Here is a 19340-nt window from a genome sequence, read left to right as displayed (position 1 = left end):
CTCTCCAGGAAGGGGGCAGGTGCATGGAAGCACACCCCCTGCAGGTGAACATAAGGCCCCAGTGGACACAGAGGCCACAGGAAAACATCACGACACAGACAGTGGACATCAGATACCAGGCTGACACCAGGCCCTGGGTGGACACCAGGTCCCAAGGGGACTCCAGTCCCTGCATGGACATCAGGCACCAGGTGGACTGATCAGGTCACAGTCTGGCACATAGGCAGGCCCCAGACGGACACCAGGCCCCAGCTAAATATCAGGCCCCAGGTGAACACCCAGGCCTCAGGTAAATACCAGGCCCCAGGCAGACACAAGACCCCAGGTACATACCAGGCCACAGGCTGAAACCAGATCTCAGATTTACATCAGGCATCTTGGTGTATGTCAGGTTCCCAGACTGACACATAGGCCCCAGTGGAACACCAGGCCCCACTTAAACTCCAGGCTCCAAGTGGATGTCCAGGCCCCAGCTAAGTATCAGGCCCAAGGTGAACAGGAGGCCCCAGGTGGACATCAGGCCTCAGCTAAATGCCTAGGCCCCTGGTGAACACCAGGCCCCTGATCAACATTAGGCCCCAGGTGTACACCCTGGCCCCAAGGGAACATCTGGTTCCAGATGGACATCAAGGCTCACCCAGGGAAGTCTATCTTGAGACACTCAATGTCAAGATAGAAATGAGGCCCTGGGTGAACATCACGGCCCAGGTGGACACCCGGGCCCCAGGTGGACATCAGACCCAAGGTAAATACCCATCCCCAGGTAAACACCAGACCTCAGACAGATTACAGGTCCCAGAAAAACACCCAGGGCCCATGAAGAAATCAGACCCTAAGCGAACTCTGGTCTGCAGGTGGACATCAGGCTGGGTATCCACCTGGGACCTGCTGTTCACGGGGTGGGGGCTGATGTCCACCGACACTGGGCATGTTACTCATCTGCAGGCTGGTATTTACCTGGGCCCTTAGAGTCAACCTGGGGCCTGATGGCCACCTGGGGCCAACATAGCCACCTGGTGGCCTAGTGGTCAGTTCAGGCCTGGTGTCCTTCTGGAATCTGATTGGTCAATATGCAGTGTAGGTATCCACCAGGGGCCTGATGTCCACCTGAGATCTGGGCTTCACCTGGGGCCTGGTGTCCACCTGTAGCCTTGGTGTCACCCTGGGACCTAATGTCCACCTGGAGCCTGGTATCCATCTAAAGCCTGCGGTCTGCCTGGGGCATTATTATGTCACTTGAAGACTAAGTATCCAACTAGGGCCGATTTTCACCTGAGGCCTAGGGTCCACATGAGGCCTGGGTATCCGCCTGCAGACTTGGTATCCTCCTTGGGCCTGAAGTCCATCTGTGACATTCTGTCCAATGGGGGCCTGGGTGTAAACCTGGTGCCTGATGTATACCTCAAGTCCAGTGTGCACCCAGCTGGGACCTGATGGCCACCTGAAGCCCGATATCCACCTGGAGCCAGGGTGTCCACTTGGAGCCTAACGTTCACGAGGAACATAAATATCCACCTGAGGTCTCATGTCTTCCTGGGGCCTAGGTGTCGATGGGGGGCCTGGGCATCCACCTGGGGCCTGATGTTCAACTGGAGCCTGCTGTTCCCTGGAACCTATGTTTCAACTGGGAACCTGATGTCCACCTGGGAACTGGCATACGCCTAAGACATAGTGTCAACCTGGTGTTTGATGTCCAATATTCTTCAGGCTCCAAGTGGACGCCAGGCCCCAGGTTAACACCTAGGCTTCAGGTGGACACCAGGCCCCAGGTAAGTGCTCAGTCCCCATGCAGACATCAGGCCCCAAGTGGACACCAGTCCCCAGATGAACATCAAGCCTCAGGTGGACACGGACTCAAGGTGTACATCAAGTACCAGGCTCACACCCAGGCCACAGCTGGACGCAGTCACAGGTGGACAGCTGTCCCACAGAGGATACCAGGGACTCAGGTGATCATCCAGGGTCAAAAGGAACATGAGGCCCTATGTAGGCAGCAGGCGCAGGATAGATATCAGATTCCAGATAAACACTCAGGCCCTGGGAGTACAATAGGCCCTAGGTGGATACCCAGTCCCCATCTGAATATTAATTCTCACGGGACAGCATGCTCCACATGGACACCAGGTGTCAAATAAATGCCTAGGCACCTGGTGAATATCAGGCCCCAAGGGGACACCCAGGACCCAGGTGAATACACCTGGGTTGGTATCAGGACCGAGAACATCTGACTTCAAGGGACTAGCAGGTCCCAGGTGGCTAAGGAGGCCCCAGGTGGATATCAGATACCAGGCTGACACCTAGGGCATTGGTGGACACAAGGCCACAGAAAAACAATAGGTGGACATAGGCCCCAGGTGCACACCAGGTCCCAGGTGGATACCTAGGACCAAGGTAAACAACAGCAACCAGGTAGATACCCACACCCCAGGTAGAAACCCAGCCCCAGACAGACACCAGGCCCCAAGAGGATACCTAGGAACCCAGTGACTATCAGGACTCAGCTGGACACCAAATTCCAAGTGAACATCATGCCCCAAGTGGTCACTGAGGCCCCAGGTAAAGGCCCAGGTCCCAGGTCAAAACCAGGCCCCTAATAGACACCCGGCCCCCAGGTCATGGCGCCTCAGTTGCACACTTGACTCCAAATGGACATCAGGCCCTGGGTGGACACCAGGCCCCAGGTGGATACCTAGGCCCCTGGAGAACATCAGGCCCCAGGTGCACATCTAGGTCCCCCTGACCGAGCTGGTCTCCGCAAAAATGATACACTAAGCATAACAGACCATGTGACTGTTTCCTAACATCTTTCTATCCACAAAGTTTATGTAAGATTATATCTCACAAGAAAAAAAGTATATATTAGTAAAATACAACAGATGATTTAAAAATCAAAACACAGATCATATAAGGGCTTATGTAAAACTTACAAATACTTCAACAAAGAATTATACTTTCAGAATTTTAAACTGTTCACATAATATGCACTGAAAACAGCATATACTGTTAGACGTGACGGTAAATGAAATGATCAAGTAATATAAATGAAAAATGGCCTCAAATCGGCAGTAGTAACTAATGTGGAAAACTGGATGGAGAATTAACCGTAATTCAATTATCTACATTAAAATGACTCCTACATTTCTTAAACAACTCAAAGTAGAACTACCATTCGATCTCGCAATCACACTACTGGGTATCTACCCAGAGGAAAAGTGGTCATTACATGGAAATGACAGATGCACATGCATGTTTATAGCAGTACAATTCGCAATCGCAAAAATACGAAGGCCATCAGCTAAATGCCCATCAATTAAATGCCCATCAGCCAACGAGCGCACAAAGAAAATATAGTATATATACACTGTGGAATACTACTCAGCCATAAAATGGAATGAAATAATGGCCTTTGCAGCAACTTGGATACAGCCAGAGGCCATTATTCTGAGTGAAGTAACTCAGGAGTGGAAAACCAAGTATCATATGTTTTCACTTGTAAGTGGGAGCTAAGCTATGAGGATCCAAAGGTATAAGAATGATATAATGGATTTTGGGGACCCAGAGGGAAAGGTGGAAGGGGGTGAAGGATAAAAGAGTACATACTGGGTGCAACGTACACCACTCAGGTAAGGGTGCACCAAAGTCTCAGAAATCACCACTACAGAATTTACTCAAGTAACCAAAAAACACCTGTATCCCAAAACTAATGAAAAATAAGACTCCTAGATGCAATTGGAAGCTATACAACATACAAAGAGAAATTGATCCTATGTAGCTGAAAAGATAAAAAATGATTTTTCAATGCAAAATGCTGCACATAAGGCATCAGTTTCATCATGGGAGATATGAGTGTGATTCTATTCACATTGTATTGCTACTGTGAAACAGACACAGACATTATACTGTTGGAGTGAATATGTGACTTTTTTCTTGCCTAATTCAAACAGATCTTAGACAAGGAAAAGATACTCATATAAAACCAATTTTGTTCCCACACATATTCCATTTTGTAGTAAAAGAGACAAAGTAGAGTTCACGAAATGTAACAAACTATATAGTAAACATGACTCGGTACATTTGGAATTACAGTAATCGGAAATTTCAAGTTGAAAGAGCAACGAGATGGTTTTATGGCCTGTAATATAGACAAGAATTAATGAAATGTATAGTATCTAAAGGTAGTGTGAAGTATGGGAAAATTGGTACTGGTACTATTACATAAAATTAATGAAAATATGATTTTAACAGCATATCTGAGGGTGAAAAGTAATTATCCTATTTTAACATGCTCATTGATTTTGGATCAGCAATTCCAAATCTGAGAAGCCGTCACAAGTATGCTTAATTGCACATAGTGATACATGCTCAGAGGCGTTCATTATAACATTATGGTGGGTGAAGATTAGAAAAACCCAGGCTGTCTCTTGGTGGTAGTGAATGTTTTAAAATACAAACCAACAGAAAATAACACTTCCCAAGGGAACATTCTTTTTTTTTTTTTTTGAGACGGAGTCTTGCTCTGTCGCCGCAACTGGAGTGCAGTGGCCGGATCTCGGCTCACTGCAAGCTCCGCCTCCCGGGTTTACGCCATTCTCCTGCCTCAGCCTCCCGAGTAGCTGGGACTACAGGCACCTGCCACCTCGCCCGGCTATTTTTTTTTTTTGTATTTTTTACTAGAGACGGGGTTTCACCGGGTTAGCCAGGATGGTCTCGATCTCCTGACCTCGTGATCCGCCCGTCTCGGCCTCCCAAAGTGCTGGGATTACAGGCTTGAGCCACCGCGCCCGGCCTAGGGAACATTCTTACAGTGACTATGACCTAAAACTTGTAACATTCATCACTTCTAAAACATGTTGAGCATGTTTAATATATAGTTGCATTGTGAACTCATTAAATATTTGTGTAATTATAAATAGAAAACATTAAAAGCAAAGGTTACAACATAAACAAATACAACTGACATTTAATTCATTGTTCTGATTAGCAGTGCACTTATTTATATCGGTAATTGAGTTTACGACTATATGCATGCTCTTTATTCTTTCACATTTTTATTTTCAAAATAAAATTGAATATATTTAAAGTGGATGGCCTGTTTTGATTTATACGAAAATCTACATTTGTGTTTGTGTATATATATGTATATATACATAGTTAAATGATCACTACAGTCAAACTAACACATCCATCTTCTCATATAGTTAGATGACAGTACCTGAAATACACTTTCTTTGCAAATTTCTAGTATACGCTATTATTAACTATAATCATGTAACTGCAACTTTGTACTCTTGGACCGACAGATCCCCTTTTCTCCCACCTCCCTGTCTCTGGTAACCACCATTCTACCCTGCTTCCATGTATTAAACTTTTTAAGATTCCGGCCGGGCGTGGTGGCTCATGCCTGTAATCCCAGCACTTCAGGAGGTCAAGGCAGGTGGATCACCTAGGTCAGGAACTGGAGGCCAACCTGACCAACAAGGAGAAAAACCCAGTCTCTACTACAAATACAAAAAAATAGCAGGGCGTGGTGGCACATGCCTGTAATCCCAACTACTCAGGAGGCGGAGGCTGGAGAATCGCTTGAACCTGGGAGGCAGAGGTTGCAATGAGATGAGACTGCACCATTGCACTCCAGCCTGGGCAACAAGAGAGAAACTCTGTCTCAAAAAATATATATATATAATTAATAATAATAAAGTACCTCAACACCCCGCTATAATCAACACACCACTATCGTCAATGGGCAGATCATCCAGAAAACAAAAAATCATCGGTTAAGCTGTACTCTATACCGAATAGATCTAACAGAAATTTACACAGACTCCACAACTTCACAATGCACATTCCACTCAGTAGCACATGCATTATTCTCCAGGATAGACTGTGTTAAGCCACAGAACAAGTAACAACACATTTTAAAAAACTGAAGTCATATGAAGTATTTTTTCTGACTACAGTGGACTACTACTAGAAATTATTAACAGGAACTAGGCTGGGCACGGTGGCTCAAGCCTGTAATCCCAGCACTTTGGGAGGCCGAGACGGGCGGATCACGAGGTCAGGAGATCGAGACCATCCTGGCTAACACGGTGAAACCGCGACTCTACTAAAAAATACAAAAAACTAGCCGGGCAAGGTGGCGGGCGCCTGTAGTCCCAGCTACTCCGGAGGCTGAGGCAGGAGAATGGCATAAACCCGGGAGGCAGAGCTTGCAGTGAGCTGAGATTCGGCCACTGCACTCCAGCCTGGGTGACAGAGTGAGACTCCGTCTCAAAAAAAAAAAAAAAAAAAAAGAAATTAACAGGAACTTTAAAAGCTGTACAAATGAAAATTTAAAAACACGCTCACGGCCGGGCGCGGTGGCTCAAGCCTGTAATCCCAGCACTTTGGGAGGCCGAGACGGGCGGATCACGAGGTCAGGAGATCGAGACCATCCTGGCTAACACGGTGAAACCCCGTCTCTACTAAAAAATACAAAAAACTAGCCGGGCGAGGTGGCGGGCGCCTGTAGTCCCAGCTACTCGGGAGGCTGAGGCAGGAGAATGGCGTAAACCCGGGAGGCGGAGCGTGCAGTGAGCCGAGATCGTCCCACTGCACTCCAGCCTGGGTGACAGAGCCAGACTCCGTCTCAAAAAAAACAAAAAAAAACAAAAAAAAAACATGCTCACGTACAACCAACAAATGAAGAAATTAAAAACCCATTGAAACTAGTAAGGGAAATTAAAAATCCACAGCAACAAATAAGAATGAAAACACAACACAACAAAACCTGCGGAATGCGGCAAAAGCAGCTGTACGAGGACAAGTGCATAGCTCTAAATGCCAACATCAGAAAAGCAGAAAGATCTCAAAAGCCAACCTCAGAGTACACGTCAAATGAGAAAAACAAGAAAAATCAAATACTAAAATTAGTAGAAATAAATCATGAAGATTAGAGAATGATTTTTAAAAATAGAAACTAAAAAAATTACAAAGTCAAAGGAACAAAGAGCTGGTTTTTTTTTAAAAAAAATCAAAATTGACAAGCTATAACGAGACTAGAAAAAAGAAAACTGCAATAAAATAGGTGAAAAAGAAGACACTACAATTGATAACAAATAAAAAGGATCCCAACAGATTACCAAAAACACCTATATGCAAACAAATTGAAAAACCTGGCAGAAATGAATAAACTTCTGGAAACAGCAATTTCGCAAGCTAGAATAATAAGAAATACAAAATCTGAACAGAATAATGAGTAATGCAATTAAAGCAGTAACAAAAGTCTCCCATCAAAGAAAAACAGAATAATGGTTTCACCACTGAATTCTACTAAACATTTTTAAAAGAGGTAATACCAATTTTACTCAAAATATTCCCCGAAAAATGAAGACGAAGAATACTTCCAAACTTGTTCTATGAGGTCAGCATTACCCTGCTACAAAAACCACACCAGGACACAACACAGAAACAAACACATCTCAGCACAATAAAAGCCATATATGGCAAACCCACAGCTAACATCGTAATCAATGGGGAAAAGCTTAAACTCTTCCTCTAAGATCTTGAACGTGTGTGGCTACTTTTACCACTTTTATTCATCATGGTACTGGAAGTCCTAGCTAAAGCAATTAGACAGGAGAATGCAATAAAAGCCATCCAAATTGGAAAGAAAAACTCAAACTGTCTCTGTTTGCAGGTGACACGATAATTTATACAGAGAGAACCCAACACATTCCACAAAAAAACCTACTAAAAATAATAAATTTAGTAAAGTTGCAAGATACAGTATCAATATACGAAAATGAGTAGCACACACTGTGCACCAACAGTGAAACACATAATAAAGAAACCAAGAAAGCTGTTTCATTACAGTAGCTACCCACCCCTCTAAAAAAATGATACCTAGGGATAAATAACCACAAAGGTGCAAGGTCCTACAACGAAAACTAGAAAACACAGATCAAAGATACTAAAGCAGACACAAGTAAATGGAAAGATATCCCATGTCCATGCACTAGAAGAATATTGTTAAAATATCTCTCTCTATGTGATCTATGGAATCAATGCAATCCATGTTAAACTACAAAAACATTCTTCATGGAAATAGAAAAGAAAATTCTAAAATTCATATGGAAATGCAAAACACCTCAGATACACAAAAGAATCTTGAATTTAAAAAAAGCCAGAGGCCTCACACTACTGATTTCAAAATATACTACAAAATATACTATAAATCCATAGTAACTGCACATCTATAGTATAATATCAAAACAGCAGGGTGCTGTAAAAAAAAGGGGGGGCAGGGGAGAGACTAATGACAGACAGACATAAACAAAACAGAATAGAGAACTCAGAAATAAACTCACGCATTTACAGTCAACTCATTTTTAACAAAAGGCACCAAGAACACACCTTCTGGAAGGACAATCTCTTCGATAAACTGTGCTAGGAAAACCCAACACTCACATGTAGAAGAATAAATCTAGACCGTTATCTCATCATATACAAAATCCAACTCAACATAAAGATTTAAATGTAGGACCTGAAACTATGAAACTACTAGAGATGAAAACATACGATAAATGCTTAATAAAATCGGTTAGGAGAAGAAATTTTCAGACAGACATCAAAAGTACAAGCAACAAAAGCAAAAACAGACAAATGGAATTACATTACACTTAAAAGCTTCTGCAACGCAGAGGAAGCAATCAGTAGAACGAAGAAACAATCCAGAGAATGGAAGAAAGTATTTGCAAACTATGCATCAGGCAAGCGGTTAACACACAAAACATAGAAAGCAAAACTACTCAAAAGCAAAAACACAATCTAATTTAAAAATCAGAAAAACGTCTACCCCAAACCTTTGTACCCCACCATTATTTCCCCACCTTCTTTTCCCAACTGTCTTCACCCCTGTCCCTCTCACCACCCTTTTTTCTCCATCTACCCCCAAACTTTTTCCCCACCATCTTTTCGCAAAGCCCTCTCTACTCTCCAGCTCATCACCCTTTTCCCCCTCTCCCTGGCCACCCTCTTTCCCCCCTCACGCTCTCATCATCCTCTTTTGCTCCCGCATCTACCCAAAAACATTTTCCCCCATCTTTTCCCAAAGCCTTCTCCCCACTGCTGCTGCTCACCACTCTCTTTTCCCCCTCCAGCTACCAAAAAACTTATTCTCCCACTATCTTTTCCCCACCCTCTGTCTGCTCGCCAACCTTTTTTCCCTTTGGCACTCACCACCCTCTTACTACCCCTCCCTCTATCCCAAAACTATTTTCTCCTCTCCTACCCCTCCAGCTGCGCTGTCTCCGTGGCCGCCACCAACCGCAGTGAGGCGAGGTGCGATGTCACAGACCCCAGCCTCCAACGTGGGGCAAGTAGGTCTCCCATCTTCTCGTCCTCTAGCTGGACAGGAGCAGCTCCCGCTGCCGGAGGCCGCCGTACAGTTCCCCACGGTGCTGCAGTCTTGGCCGCCACCACCAACCGCGAGGAGGCGAGAAGCGAGTCACAGCGTCCCCAACTCCAGCCTCCAACCTCCAAGTTCCAACGAGCAGCAGACGGCTTCCGCACGAAACAACTCCGCCCGCAGACGCCGAAAAATCTAAAAAATGCCCGCCTCAGCATGCTTTATATACTGAGGCTAGGCAATGGGGTTCCTGGACTACATGTTCTGATTGGATAAGATGAACCTCTAGGCTTACTCTGATTGGACTTTATTTTCATGCTCTGATTGGTTGTCCTGATACTTGCTCTCATCCAATCAGAACATGATAACAAAGTCCAATCAGAGTAGGCCTAAAGGTTTTTTCTCATCCAATCAAAACATGTATTCTAGGAACCCCTTGCCTAACCTCAGTATATAAAGCACGATGAGGTGGGGCCACTCCAGGCTCTTCAGCGTCTGACTGCTGAGCTGTTGTGTGCTGCCCTAGGAAGCCACTTGCTGCACGCTGCAGGCTGGCAGCTGGCGGCTGGAGCCCACGACGCTGTGGTTTGCCTCCCTGCGGTTGGTGGTGGCCGCCGAGACTGCAGAGCCTCGGGCCGTAGGAGGGCCTCCGGCAGTGGGAGCTGCTCCTGTCTGGCTAGAGGCCGAGGAGAAGGAGATGGGAGAGCTACGTGCCCCACGTTGGAGGCTGGGGCCTGTGACTTTGCACCTCGCCTCGCTGCAGTTGGTGGCGGCCACGGAGACAGCACAGCTGAAGTGGTAGGTGGGGAGAAAATAGTTTTGGGGTAGATGGAGGGGTAAAAAGAGGGTGATGAGTGCCAAAGGGAAAAAAATGGTGGCGAGCAGGCTCGGCCCTGGGGCTGGGCCTTCCTTTGCTCGCCCCTATCCCCTGTCTGTCTTGGGCACCTCCAGAAGGGTGTCCGTGCCTTTGGCCAGGGCACCAAGGCCCATGCGCGAGGTTGTAGCCTGACCGGCGGCACCAGAGGCCCACAAAGACAGGGCTGGTAGCCCTGGGAGGCGTCCCCAGGACCCCCACTTCCTGCCATCCCAACAGCTGAGGACACACTTGTTCTTTCCCTGATGGGATTCTTTCCACCCTCCGAGGGTACTGGCAGCCCCGGGCGCCAATGATGGCTTTGCCTGCTGATCTGGGCGTGGGACCCCAGCCCTCCCATCTGCCAGACTGTGTGCACTCCAGGGGTCTCACAGCAAAAGGCTATGAGGGGGCCTGGGGTGCTGGCGAGGGCACGCACACGAGGGAGCTGACCCTGCCAGGCTGCAGGGCTCTGCCCCCAGCCACCTTCTCTCCCCTCACCCTGTGCTGGCCAAAGATGTGGCCGGGCGTCCTGGCCAGGCCCAGGGGTCGATGCCACCATGGACTCTCAGCTGCCCGCCCTGGAGTGGAGGGCTAGAGTGGGCCTACCTCTGGCCCCGCAGCATCTCCTCTGCCCCATGCCTGGGGATGCCCTGCTGACAAGGAGCCCAGCCTGCACCTGCCTGAGGAGCCCCTGGCCCTGCTGCTGCCTGGGGGACTGCCGGGAAGAGGTCCCACCCTTGAGACCCCATGCCCTCTCTGGTCAAGGATTGGCTGTGGTTAGTGGGTTACATTAGGGCCACTTGTGGGGACCCTTTGGCTGGCTGGTACCTTGTGGCTTCCACCCTCTCCCCCACCCCCACGTGGGTCCAGCCAGGCCCTGGACCCCACATGGGACAAGAAGTCCTGTGTCTTGGTGCCTTCCTCATGGATTTCTGCAGCAGAGGAAAGCCGGAGATTGCCGGTGGCAGGGGGAGAGAGGAGAAGATTAGACAGGGGCACACGGCAATTCTTAGAGGCGGGGTGGAGGTCAATGTCGTGTGGAGCAGGAAGGCTGGGGAGTGGGCATGGGGGCCGGGGCCTCAGACCACACTTAACCTTCCTCCTGGGCTTCCTCTGAGACTGGAGAAGCCAGGAGCAGGAGAAGGTGGGGTTGGGTGAGAGAAGGAACAGACAGTGATTAGAGCATACTCGGGCCGCAAGGACAGGAGGATGGCCGGCCAGGAGTAGAAGGCCTGGGAGTCGCTTGGCTGGGGTGAAAGATGAGGGTCAGTCCTGCATCTCTAGCCAGCCCGGGCGAGCAGGGACTCCCACCAACAGAGCTGTTCACCGTCAGCTGGGCTGGCCCGGCTCTTGCATGGGATTCTAAGGTTCCTCCTCCCTCCTGGGGGCCTGCTGTTCCTATGCCTGGAGGCATTTGTGCACAGAGGCCCTTGCTAAGTCCTGCTCTGCAGGTGACACAAGTGAGGCTGGAGACAAAACCCACAGGGCCTGCGGGAAGCCCTGGCTCTGAGTGCGCCCGGAAACAAGGCTGGCACCGAGGGGTCTTTGGGGACATGTCGCATGAAGCCCCTTCTGTGGCCTTCCAGCCTGCCACGTGGCTGCCCCAAGAGAAAAGATGGCTCCTCGGGGCCATATTTCCTGCACAGAAGTGAGTTTCCACCTTTTTGGCAGAAAAAGAAACGTTTTGCTCACGTTTTGTTTTTTTTTTTGTTTTTTTTTTTTTTTTGAGACGGAGTCTCGCTCTGTCGCCCAGGCTGGAGTGCAGTGGCCGGATCTCAGCTCACTGCAAGCTCCGCCTCCCGGGTTCATGCCTTTCTCCAGCCTCAGCCTCCCGAGTAGCTGGGACTACAGGCGCCCGCCACCTCGCCCGGCTAGTTTTTTGTATTTCTTAATAGAGACGGGGTTTCACCGTGTTAGCCAGGATGGTTTCGATCTCCTGACCTCGTGATCCGCCCGTCTCGGCCTCCCAAAGTGCTGGGATTACAGGCTTGAGCCACCGCGCCCGGCCTTGCTCACGTTTTTAGGGTAGCTAAGTGTTTTCAAAATATTTTCAAAACATAGCACTCAGGACTCCCCACAGGACAGCGCTGCCTATTAAGTTTGTGTGAATGCGCTCCCCAGTTGAGGGGGTGCCAGGGATTTTGGGGTAGCGCTGTCGGCCTGAGAACCGCCACCCCACATGGTTCCCAGATGCGCCCATGCCTGCTCAGGCACGATGGAGACACCCACAGACCACACCTGGCCAGCACAGGGAGGGGGCTCCAGGCTCCACCTAGGGTTACAGCACAAGGTACCAGGGGGTGGTATGGAGAGATGGAGATAGAGAGAGGGACAGATGGAGATGGAGGTGGAGAAATGGGAACAGAGAGGCCAAGAGAGACAGAGACTGAGAGAGAGAAGCAGTGGGAGACAGAGACCAAGAGATTGAGAGATACAGAGACAGAACTGAGAGATACACAGGCACACAGAGAGATGAGGGTGCCAAGAGAGACACGGAAAGGAACTGGAGAGAGATGGCGAGACGCTGAGATACTGGGAGGGCAGAGAGAGACACAGAGAGACAGCAGCGCTGGGCACAGTGGGGCACTCGGTGTTAATGAGAATGAGGCCTTCATGACCAGCCCCAGCGAACCCCACACACCGTGGCACACGAAGGATGAAGGATGAATGAAGGATCATGAGTGTATATTACTCAATTAAAGAGACGGGGGTTAGTGATGATTTAATGACTGTCATTCATCATTTAAGCGATGGTCTCAAATTCATCGTTAACTAATGATGAATGGTGATTGTTAATAACTAATGATGAGGAAGATGGATGGTTGATTGACAAGCCCAAGGCGGCCTGGAGCAGCCTGGGGTGGGGATTCTATGAACGACACACGGGAGACCGGGGCTGGAGGACTTCCAGCAGTTGCCGGAGTTACCTTCATCTTCATATTGCCCTGCACTGGGACAGAACAAAAGAAGGGAACCAGGTTAGAAGGGGCCACCCGTTAAGGGAGGAGGAAGATGAAGAACCACAGTGTCCTGGCCCTGGCCAAGCCAGCGACTCCCTCTGGCCAGCGGGGGGATTCGGGGGTATTTGGGCCCAGAGGCTCTGGTGATGACAGTGGCTTTCACGGGGCTTGGGGGTCCTGGATGCCTAGGTCGCACAGTGAGCATGAGAGAGGCAGAGAAACAAGAACCAGAGCCTGACCCATCCTTGCAAGCCCCTCAGGACCGTGTGGCCACACATCAGGGAAAAGACGAGGCCGCCAGTCAGACAGCTGTTTTCAGGGGGTCACTCTGAAGCCACCCATAGGAAGCAGCCGATGTAGTGCTGCCAAGGGGACACGTGGCATGCACAGTCCAGCCCCCTGCCCATGTGTGACCCTTCTGTCTAGAGCAGGAAGTAGAAGGAAAATGGCTGTTACCCTTTACCCTCCACCTGTTCACTGCAGCAGGGAGAGAGAGAGAGGTGGTGAGGCTGGGCTTTGCTTGGACTTGTGCAAGTTAGTGCATGCTCCAGCCCCGCACAAGCCAAGGGGCCAGGGTTCCGAGCCGGGCAGAGGGGAGCCACCAGCTGGCTCTCATACTTCCTTGTCAGATATGGTGAAGATGGGTGGTTTCTGCAAAGAGAGATTGAGAGAGAGAGAAAGAGAGAGAGGACGGAAAGAGACTTAGGAGCTGCATGGGTGCAGGGTGGGAGATGGGCACTTGGAGCAACGCTCTTGGGGGACCGTGGGCAGTGTTTGGGGGCCAGCTCTGGCCTTGGGCAAGTCCACCTCCTCGGGCTCTCCCTTCCTCCAGGGCTCCTGGCCCCTCCCAGCCCTTGGCGCCCTGGACCCTGTCCCCTCTTCCTGCCCTGGCTCCAGCCTGGAGCTTGGAATCTTGGAGCTGGACAGTATGTTGGAAGGTCATGGCGTCCACCCCCACCCGGGGCAGACATCCTCTCTGCAGCCTCCCCTGAGGAGGGTCATCCAGAATGCAGGGCGTGTGCTGTCCAGCCTGCTCTGGACACCGGAAAGGTCCTGCTGATATAGCTGAAACCTGTCTCTGGGTGTTCTCTGCCCAGTGGGTGTAGGCGGGGTCTCTCTGGGAGCCCCTGGATGACCGAGGCTGGTTCCCCAAGATGGGTAATCTGCTCACCCTACCATTCCCCATGAAAACCCCTCTTCCCTATTAGAGCCCAGAGTTCCCTTCTGTGTCTGTTTTCCTGGGGTGCCCCTCACACCCCTCTAAGGACCCCTTCTCCAAGATCACAGAGGAGGGAAGCTGTTCCATCTCCTCATCACCCCGTCCCCTGAAGACATAGAAGCTGAGCCCTGGAGTACATTGGGTTGGTTCTGGGCTGCTTCCCATGCACCCCCCAAGCCGGGTTCTGTGCAAGGCATACTTGGACTACAGGAGCCCACTGAGCAGCCCTCCCCGTTTCCCTCCCTGTGGCCGCTTTCCCCAGCCCTGGGGATGCTCTGGATCCGTCCCTGTCTAGGGGAAGATCCATGCCCGGGACTGGCTGCCCTGTCCCCGTGTGGCGGTGGTGCCAGGCCAGCATGCTTAGGACCGTCTCTCTGTGAGCTGGCCACCATGCACACTGGGGCGGCCGGGCCTGGGGAGGCTCCAAGCAGCTACACCGGCATGCTGGCTGGGGTTTTAGAAAACAAAGCTCGTTACAACATGGTACACATCACTGGAAGATAATAGTTATGGCCCCCACTGAGAGTATTGTATAAGGAAAACACACGTTCATCAGCTAAAAATGCATCTACGTTGCATCCCTGGGGTGGGAACCGTTTTCCAAACCCTGTCAAGAATGTTAATTTTCCCAGAGCAACTTAAGCTCCATGCAAAATTAACCAGCAGATAGCTGTCTTCCAGGCAAGGGGGCAGGTTTTTCCCATCCCGGAATCTCTTCCTGAGACTCTGCTGCCCCTCAGGTTAAGCCTCTTATAACTGCCGCAGCTGGGCCAGGCTCTCCTCAGTCCTCAACCCCACCAGCCAGCACTACCCAGGCCCCCAGTGTGACCCACCTCCGGCCTGCGCACTGGCCCCTTGGGCTTCTCTTCACCCTTGGTGCTGTCCTCCCAGCTGGTTCAGGCCCCAAACCCCACAGCCTCCTCTAGGGCCATCCTCTGTAGAGAGGAGGGTTAGTGAAGAAAGGGAGCAGAGCCTGTCCCCGCCCTGCTGTGCCCACCCCGACTCTGGCCAGGCTGCCACCTTTCCACGGCCACAAGATGGGGGCGGCACGGCCCTCGCCTCAGGTGGGTTGTTTCTAAGGAGCCAGTGGCAGCTGAGGTGTCCAGAAATAGACAAGACATTTCTGCCCAGAAACCCAAGATGTGAGTGAGGCAGGTGTGACAGCCCAGCCCTTCTTGGCCCGCAGCAGCCCCCTCACACTTGGGCACCCAGCTTCTCCCCAGCTCCTCATGTTTCCCTCCTGTGCCCCCGGGCCAGAGTCACATGGGTGCCCCGGCACCGCCAGGCAGGGTGACCTCAAGGCCCCCCAACATGAGGCAGAAAAGGCCCACTCTCCAAGTGGGGAAACTGAGGCACCTGCTTTTCTGCTGAGTGCCCGGAAGCAACAGGCTGCTCTGTTCTCCTCAGTGTGGCCTGTGTCATCGCCCCTATTGTGGGGAGGGGCTGGTGGCAGGGGTGTGCTGGGGGCAGGGGATGGCATTTCAGTAGCCGAGGAGTAAAGCAGGTGTTCAGTAAGTGCCTACCCCAGAGGGGATGCAGTCAGGTTCCTTGGGCACACGCATCACCCTTCCTTCTTTGGGAGGTGACGGGGCAAGGGCAGGGTAGGGAGGCAGGAGCTGCTGCCCGTCGCTTGCTGTGGCCCTGGCCACACTTCTAGAACTGTTGTCCACCCAGCCAACCTTTGCCTTACCCCATGTCCCCCATAGACTTCAGGAGGGTGGCCAAGCGCTGATCAGACAGCACAAGTCAGGGGGACCATAGGGCAGGGAGGGTGAGTGGGGACTCTTACGAGCACCAGCTCCTCTAGCCTCCAGCCAGGGGGACGCAATGAAGTCCAGCCCCTCACTCCTGCACCTCCAGACGCTAGCCCCCAAGGCTGCATGGGCTTTAGACGCCCCCACCCCGGCGCACTCCTGGGCTGGCCATACATGAGCCCCTGCCTTCCTGTCCTAGTTTTCATCTCTACGAAATGGCGATGTTGGAGTCCCACGTGCAAGAGCAGCAGGCAAGGCCAGAATGGGCCCGGGCAAATGTCTGCATGACAGCCGCAAGCTGGCAACCGAAGCCCTGGCAGCGCCCCCGTGCGGCCTCCTGCCCGCCTCTCACAGCCTGTGCCTCTCTGCCTCCTGCCTTCAGGCCAGTTCCTAGCACTGGGCTTCCCTGAGCCCCGACTTCCTCCCTCCTGGCCTCCCACACTCCGAGTTCTTCTGCATCCTCCTGGTGCTTAGACCATCACAACACTGTGTCTGCATCCCAGACTCTCCAGACCCTGGAGCAGCCGCCTGGAGGCTCTGAGCCATGATGCTTCAAGTTGAGATGTTCGGTACCATACGGGCCTGGGACCTCGGCGCCCCAGGACCCCAGAGTGTCCCTGAAACGCGGGGTCATCCACCCGCACGCAGGAGGCCCCGTCAGCACAACCCTGGGTGGCTGCTCCTGCCCACACTCACCTGCGGGTTGAATGCAAGAAGGGCTGGAGCTCCCTGTGGACAGGACCGGCTGCAGGCACTGGCACCCTGCTCACACCCGTGTTTAGTGACATTTGATCTTCCCAGCAGCCCATTGGCTGGTGGCTGGGGTGTGTGGGGAGTCGGGGCTGGAGGGCTGTGCCAGTGCAGGCCCTTTACCAAGTATAGGATTGGCCAGAGGAGGAGGCTGAAGGAGGCCGGGATGCAGAGGACGTGCTTGGAGAAGGAGGCGAGGTCCTCCCTCTGTCTCCAGGAGGTGTCAGCTTCTAGTTTTGCTCCAAGCAGCGGGTACATTCTGGTTGAGCTGAGGAGGGGGCAAGGAAGGTGTTGGGTGGCCCTGGGGCATAAAGCCCAGGGCTCTCTATGGGCCAAACTGGTGTGGGGGTCACCAGAGCCGGGCTGCCAAGCTTCCCACCCCCCCTGCCCCTTCTCTCTCGAGATGTTCTGTGGGAGTAAACATTTGGTTCAGGAGAAGGCTCTGCACAGCCAGGGTTCCCTCCTGCTACCCGGCCCAATGCCTCAGGCCCTTCGCTGTCTCCCCCAGGGGAGGAAGCAGCCTGAGGCCTGGGAGATCCCCCATCCCGTCTGAGACCCCCTTAGAGGTCAGCTCTTCTTTCCTGGGAGGATGCCGTTGGGGCCCACACGATAAGCGGGTGAGAGACACCGCCGGACTGGCTGCGTCTGAGCCTGCCGTACATCCCCGGGGCTGGTGCCATCGGAGGGGGCTACATGTTGTGCTTGCTGGGTGAGTTTCTGGGTTCTCCCTCCAGGCCCTCTCTCACCCCCGGGGCACTCACAGTGGCTGTTTCTGTCTGTGCCACCACCTCCCACAGGCTGTGTGGCGTGTGGAGACTGGGTTTCTTTTCTCAGGCTCCAGGTGGCACCACCCGACTTCCTTTCCTCAGGACTCCAGGTGGCACAGTCTGACTAGCAGATACTCTTCCCGGCCTCCAGTGGCCCCTATGCTGGCCAGTGAGTCCACCAGCTTGGATGGCCCTGCCTCTTGGATCAAGGAAACTGAGGCACGAAGTTGGGGAGAGCAGTCTGGCCCCCTGACTCGTCCCCTCACTCCACTCAGACCCCACAGGCTGAGCGCGGGCAGTGGTGTCTGTGGAACTCTCCGGTTGATTCCTTCTTGGCCAGCGCCCAGGTCAGGGGTGAGTCCCGAGAGGCGCAGATGAGGTCCCTGTCCTCCCCAGGCTTAGAGTCAGGGACATCAGGACAACCCGGCAGGAGCTCGCAGTGCCCTGGGGCTGGTCGGGGGCCTTCCAGAAGGCTTTGATTGGCTCCTCATTTAACTCCTCCATGGAAGAGCGAGGCTTCAGAGCCCAGGGAAAAGCAGGGTGTGCCTGAGGTCACACAACAAGGTGGGCTGGTCCCAGGCTGCCAGCTCAAAGGACAGGGCCCGTCGCCTGCCTGCCTTCCCCTGAGTGCTGGGCACTAGGAAGGCTTTTGGAGCTGGAGTTGCTGGGAACATCCCTGTCCTCCTGCTCTAGGTCTGTGACTTCCTCCACACTGCACGCCTTCCCCTTCCCATCCATGTCCTTGATGGGCAAGGCGTTAGGGGCCATGTACAGCCCTGGCCCCTGGATATCTGTGACCAGCTTTCTGCCTACTGGGGACATCTGCAGTGCTGCTCCCTCAGAGGCACTTGAGCAGGCCCCTGGGGGTTGTTGGGCCAACCCTGTCCTCTCCCATGGCTCAGTCTGCAGACCTGGGAAGTCTGTGCCCACCCAAGCCCTCGCCCAGGCCAGCAGTCCTGAGGGGCACACCTGTAAGTGGGCATGCCATGGCCCTGCACTGGCCCAATGTGGCCAGCAGGGGAGGGTGCTGCCCACCCAGCTCCTCGGGCTTGGGCAGGCGCTCTCTGCCTAGCCAGCTGAGGTCAGAGGGACAGGGCAGGTTTTATTTTGGATATCAGTGATTTCCTGCTCAGTGCGCTATGCCTGAGGTGTAGCAGGGACTGCACAGAGCAGGCACCACGGCCTCAAGGGCCCGCACCAGATACCCTGCGCCCTGCTACCATCTGGCCCGACCAGGGTGGTCTGAGGAGAGGAGGCAGAGCAGGGGCCTCTGGGGGACTGTAGACCTGGGTAGGGGCATGGCACAAGGGAGGCCCAGCCTGGGTTGGGGACGCACTTCCACCCAGGAGGAGTCTGAGGATGGAACATGGGGCCTTGGCTCCAGGGCAGTTGGTGGGGTAAGGGGGTTCTGAAATTGGAGAATGCTGAGCTGAGCCCAGGGAATGGGGAGCAGGCTATGGGAGGGAGGACAGCCTCCTGAGTGTCTTGGCTCTAGCTCCCTGCCTGGGTGACCCCCAGGTGGTGGCCGGGGCCCCTCAATCTAGGTCCCAGCACCCACTGCACATGGTTGGGGGTGGTGGAGACCAAGTGGGTCCTGAGCCTCTACTAGTGCCCTGAGCTGACCTGAGCACCCAAGCTGGATCCAG

At 52.4% G+C, this 19340-nt stretch overlaps 1 long non-coding RNA gene across 2 annotated transcripts in view; it reads right to left on the bottom strand.

Moving 5' to 3' along the window:
* LOC105497380 (uncharacterized) overlaps positions 1-9588 on the bottom strand; it is a 40132-nt gene extending 30544 nt beyond the window's left edge. For both annotated transcript variants that reach the window (XR_011613956.1, XR_011613957.1), the window contains exon 1: positions 9272-9588. This is a non-coding gene — a long non-coding RNA (uncharacterized lncRNA). The remainder of the gene's footprint in view (positions 1-9271) is intronic.
* Positions 9589-19340: the final 9752 nt, after the last annotated feature.

Source organism: Macaca nemestrina, chromosome 15 (genome assembly GCF_043159975.1).
Source record: "Macaca nemestrina isolate mMacNem1 chromosome 15, mMacNem.hap1, whole genome shotgun sequence".
NCBI lineage: Eukaryota > Metazoa > Chordata > Mammalia > Primates > Cercopithecidae > Macaca > Macaca nemestrina.
This window is presented reverse-complemented; position numbering and strand designations above follow the sequence as displayed.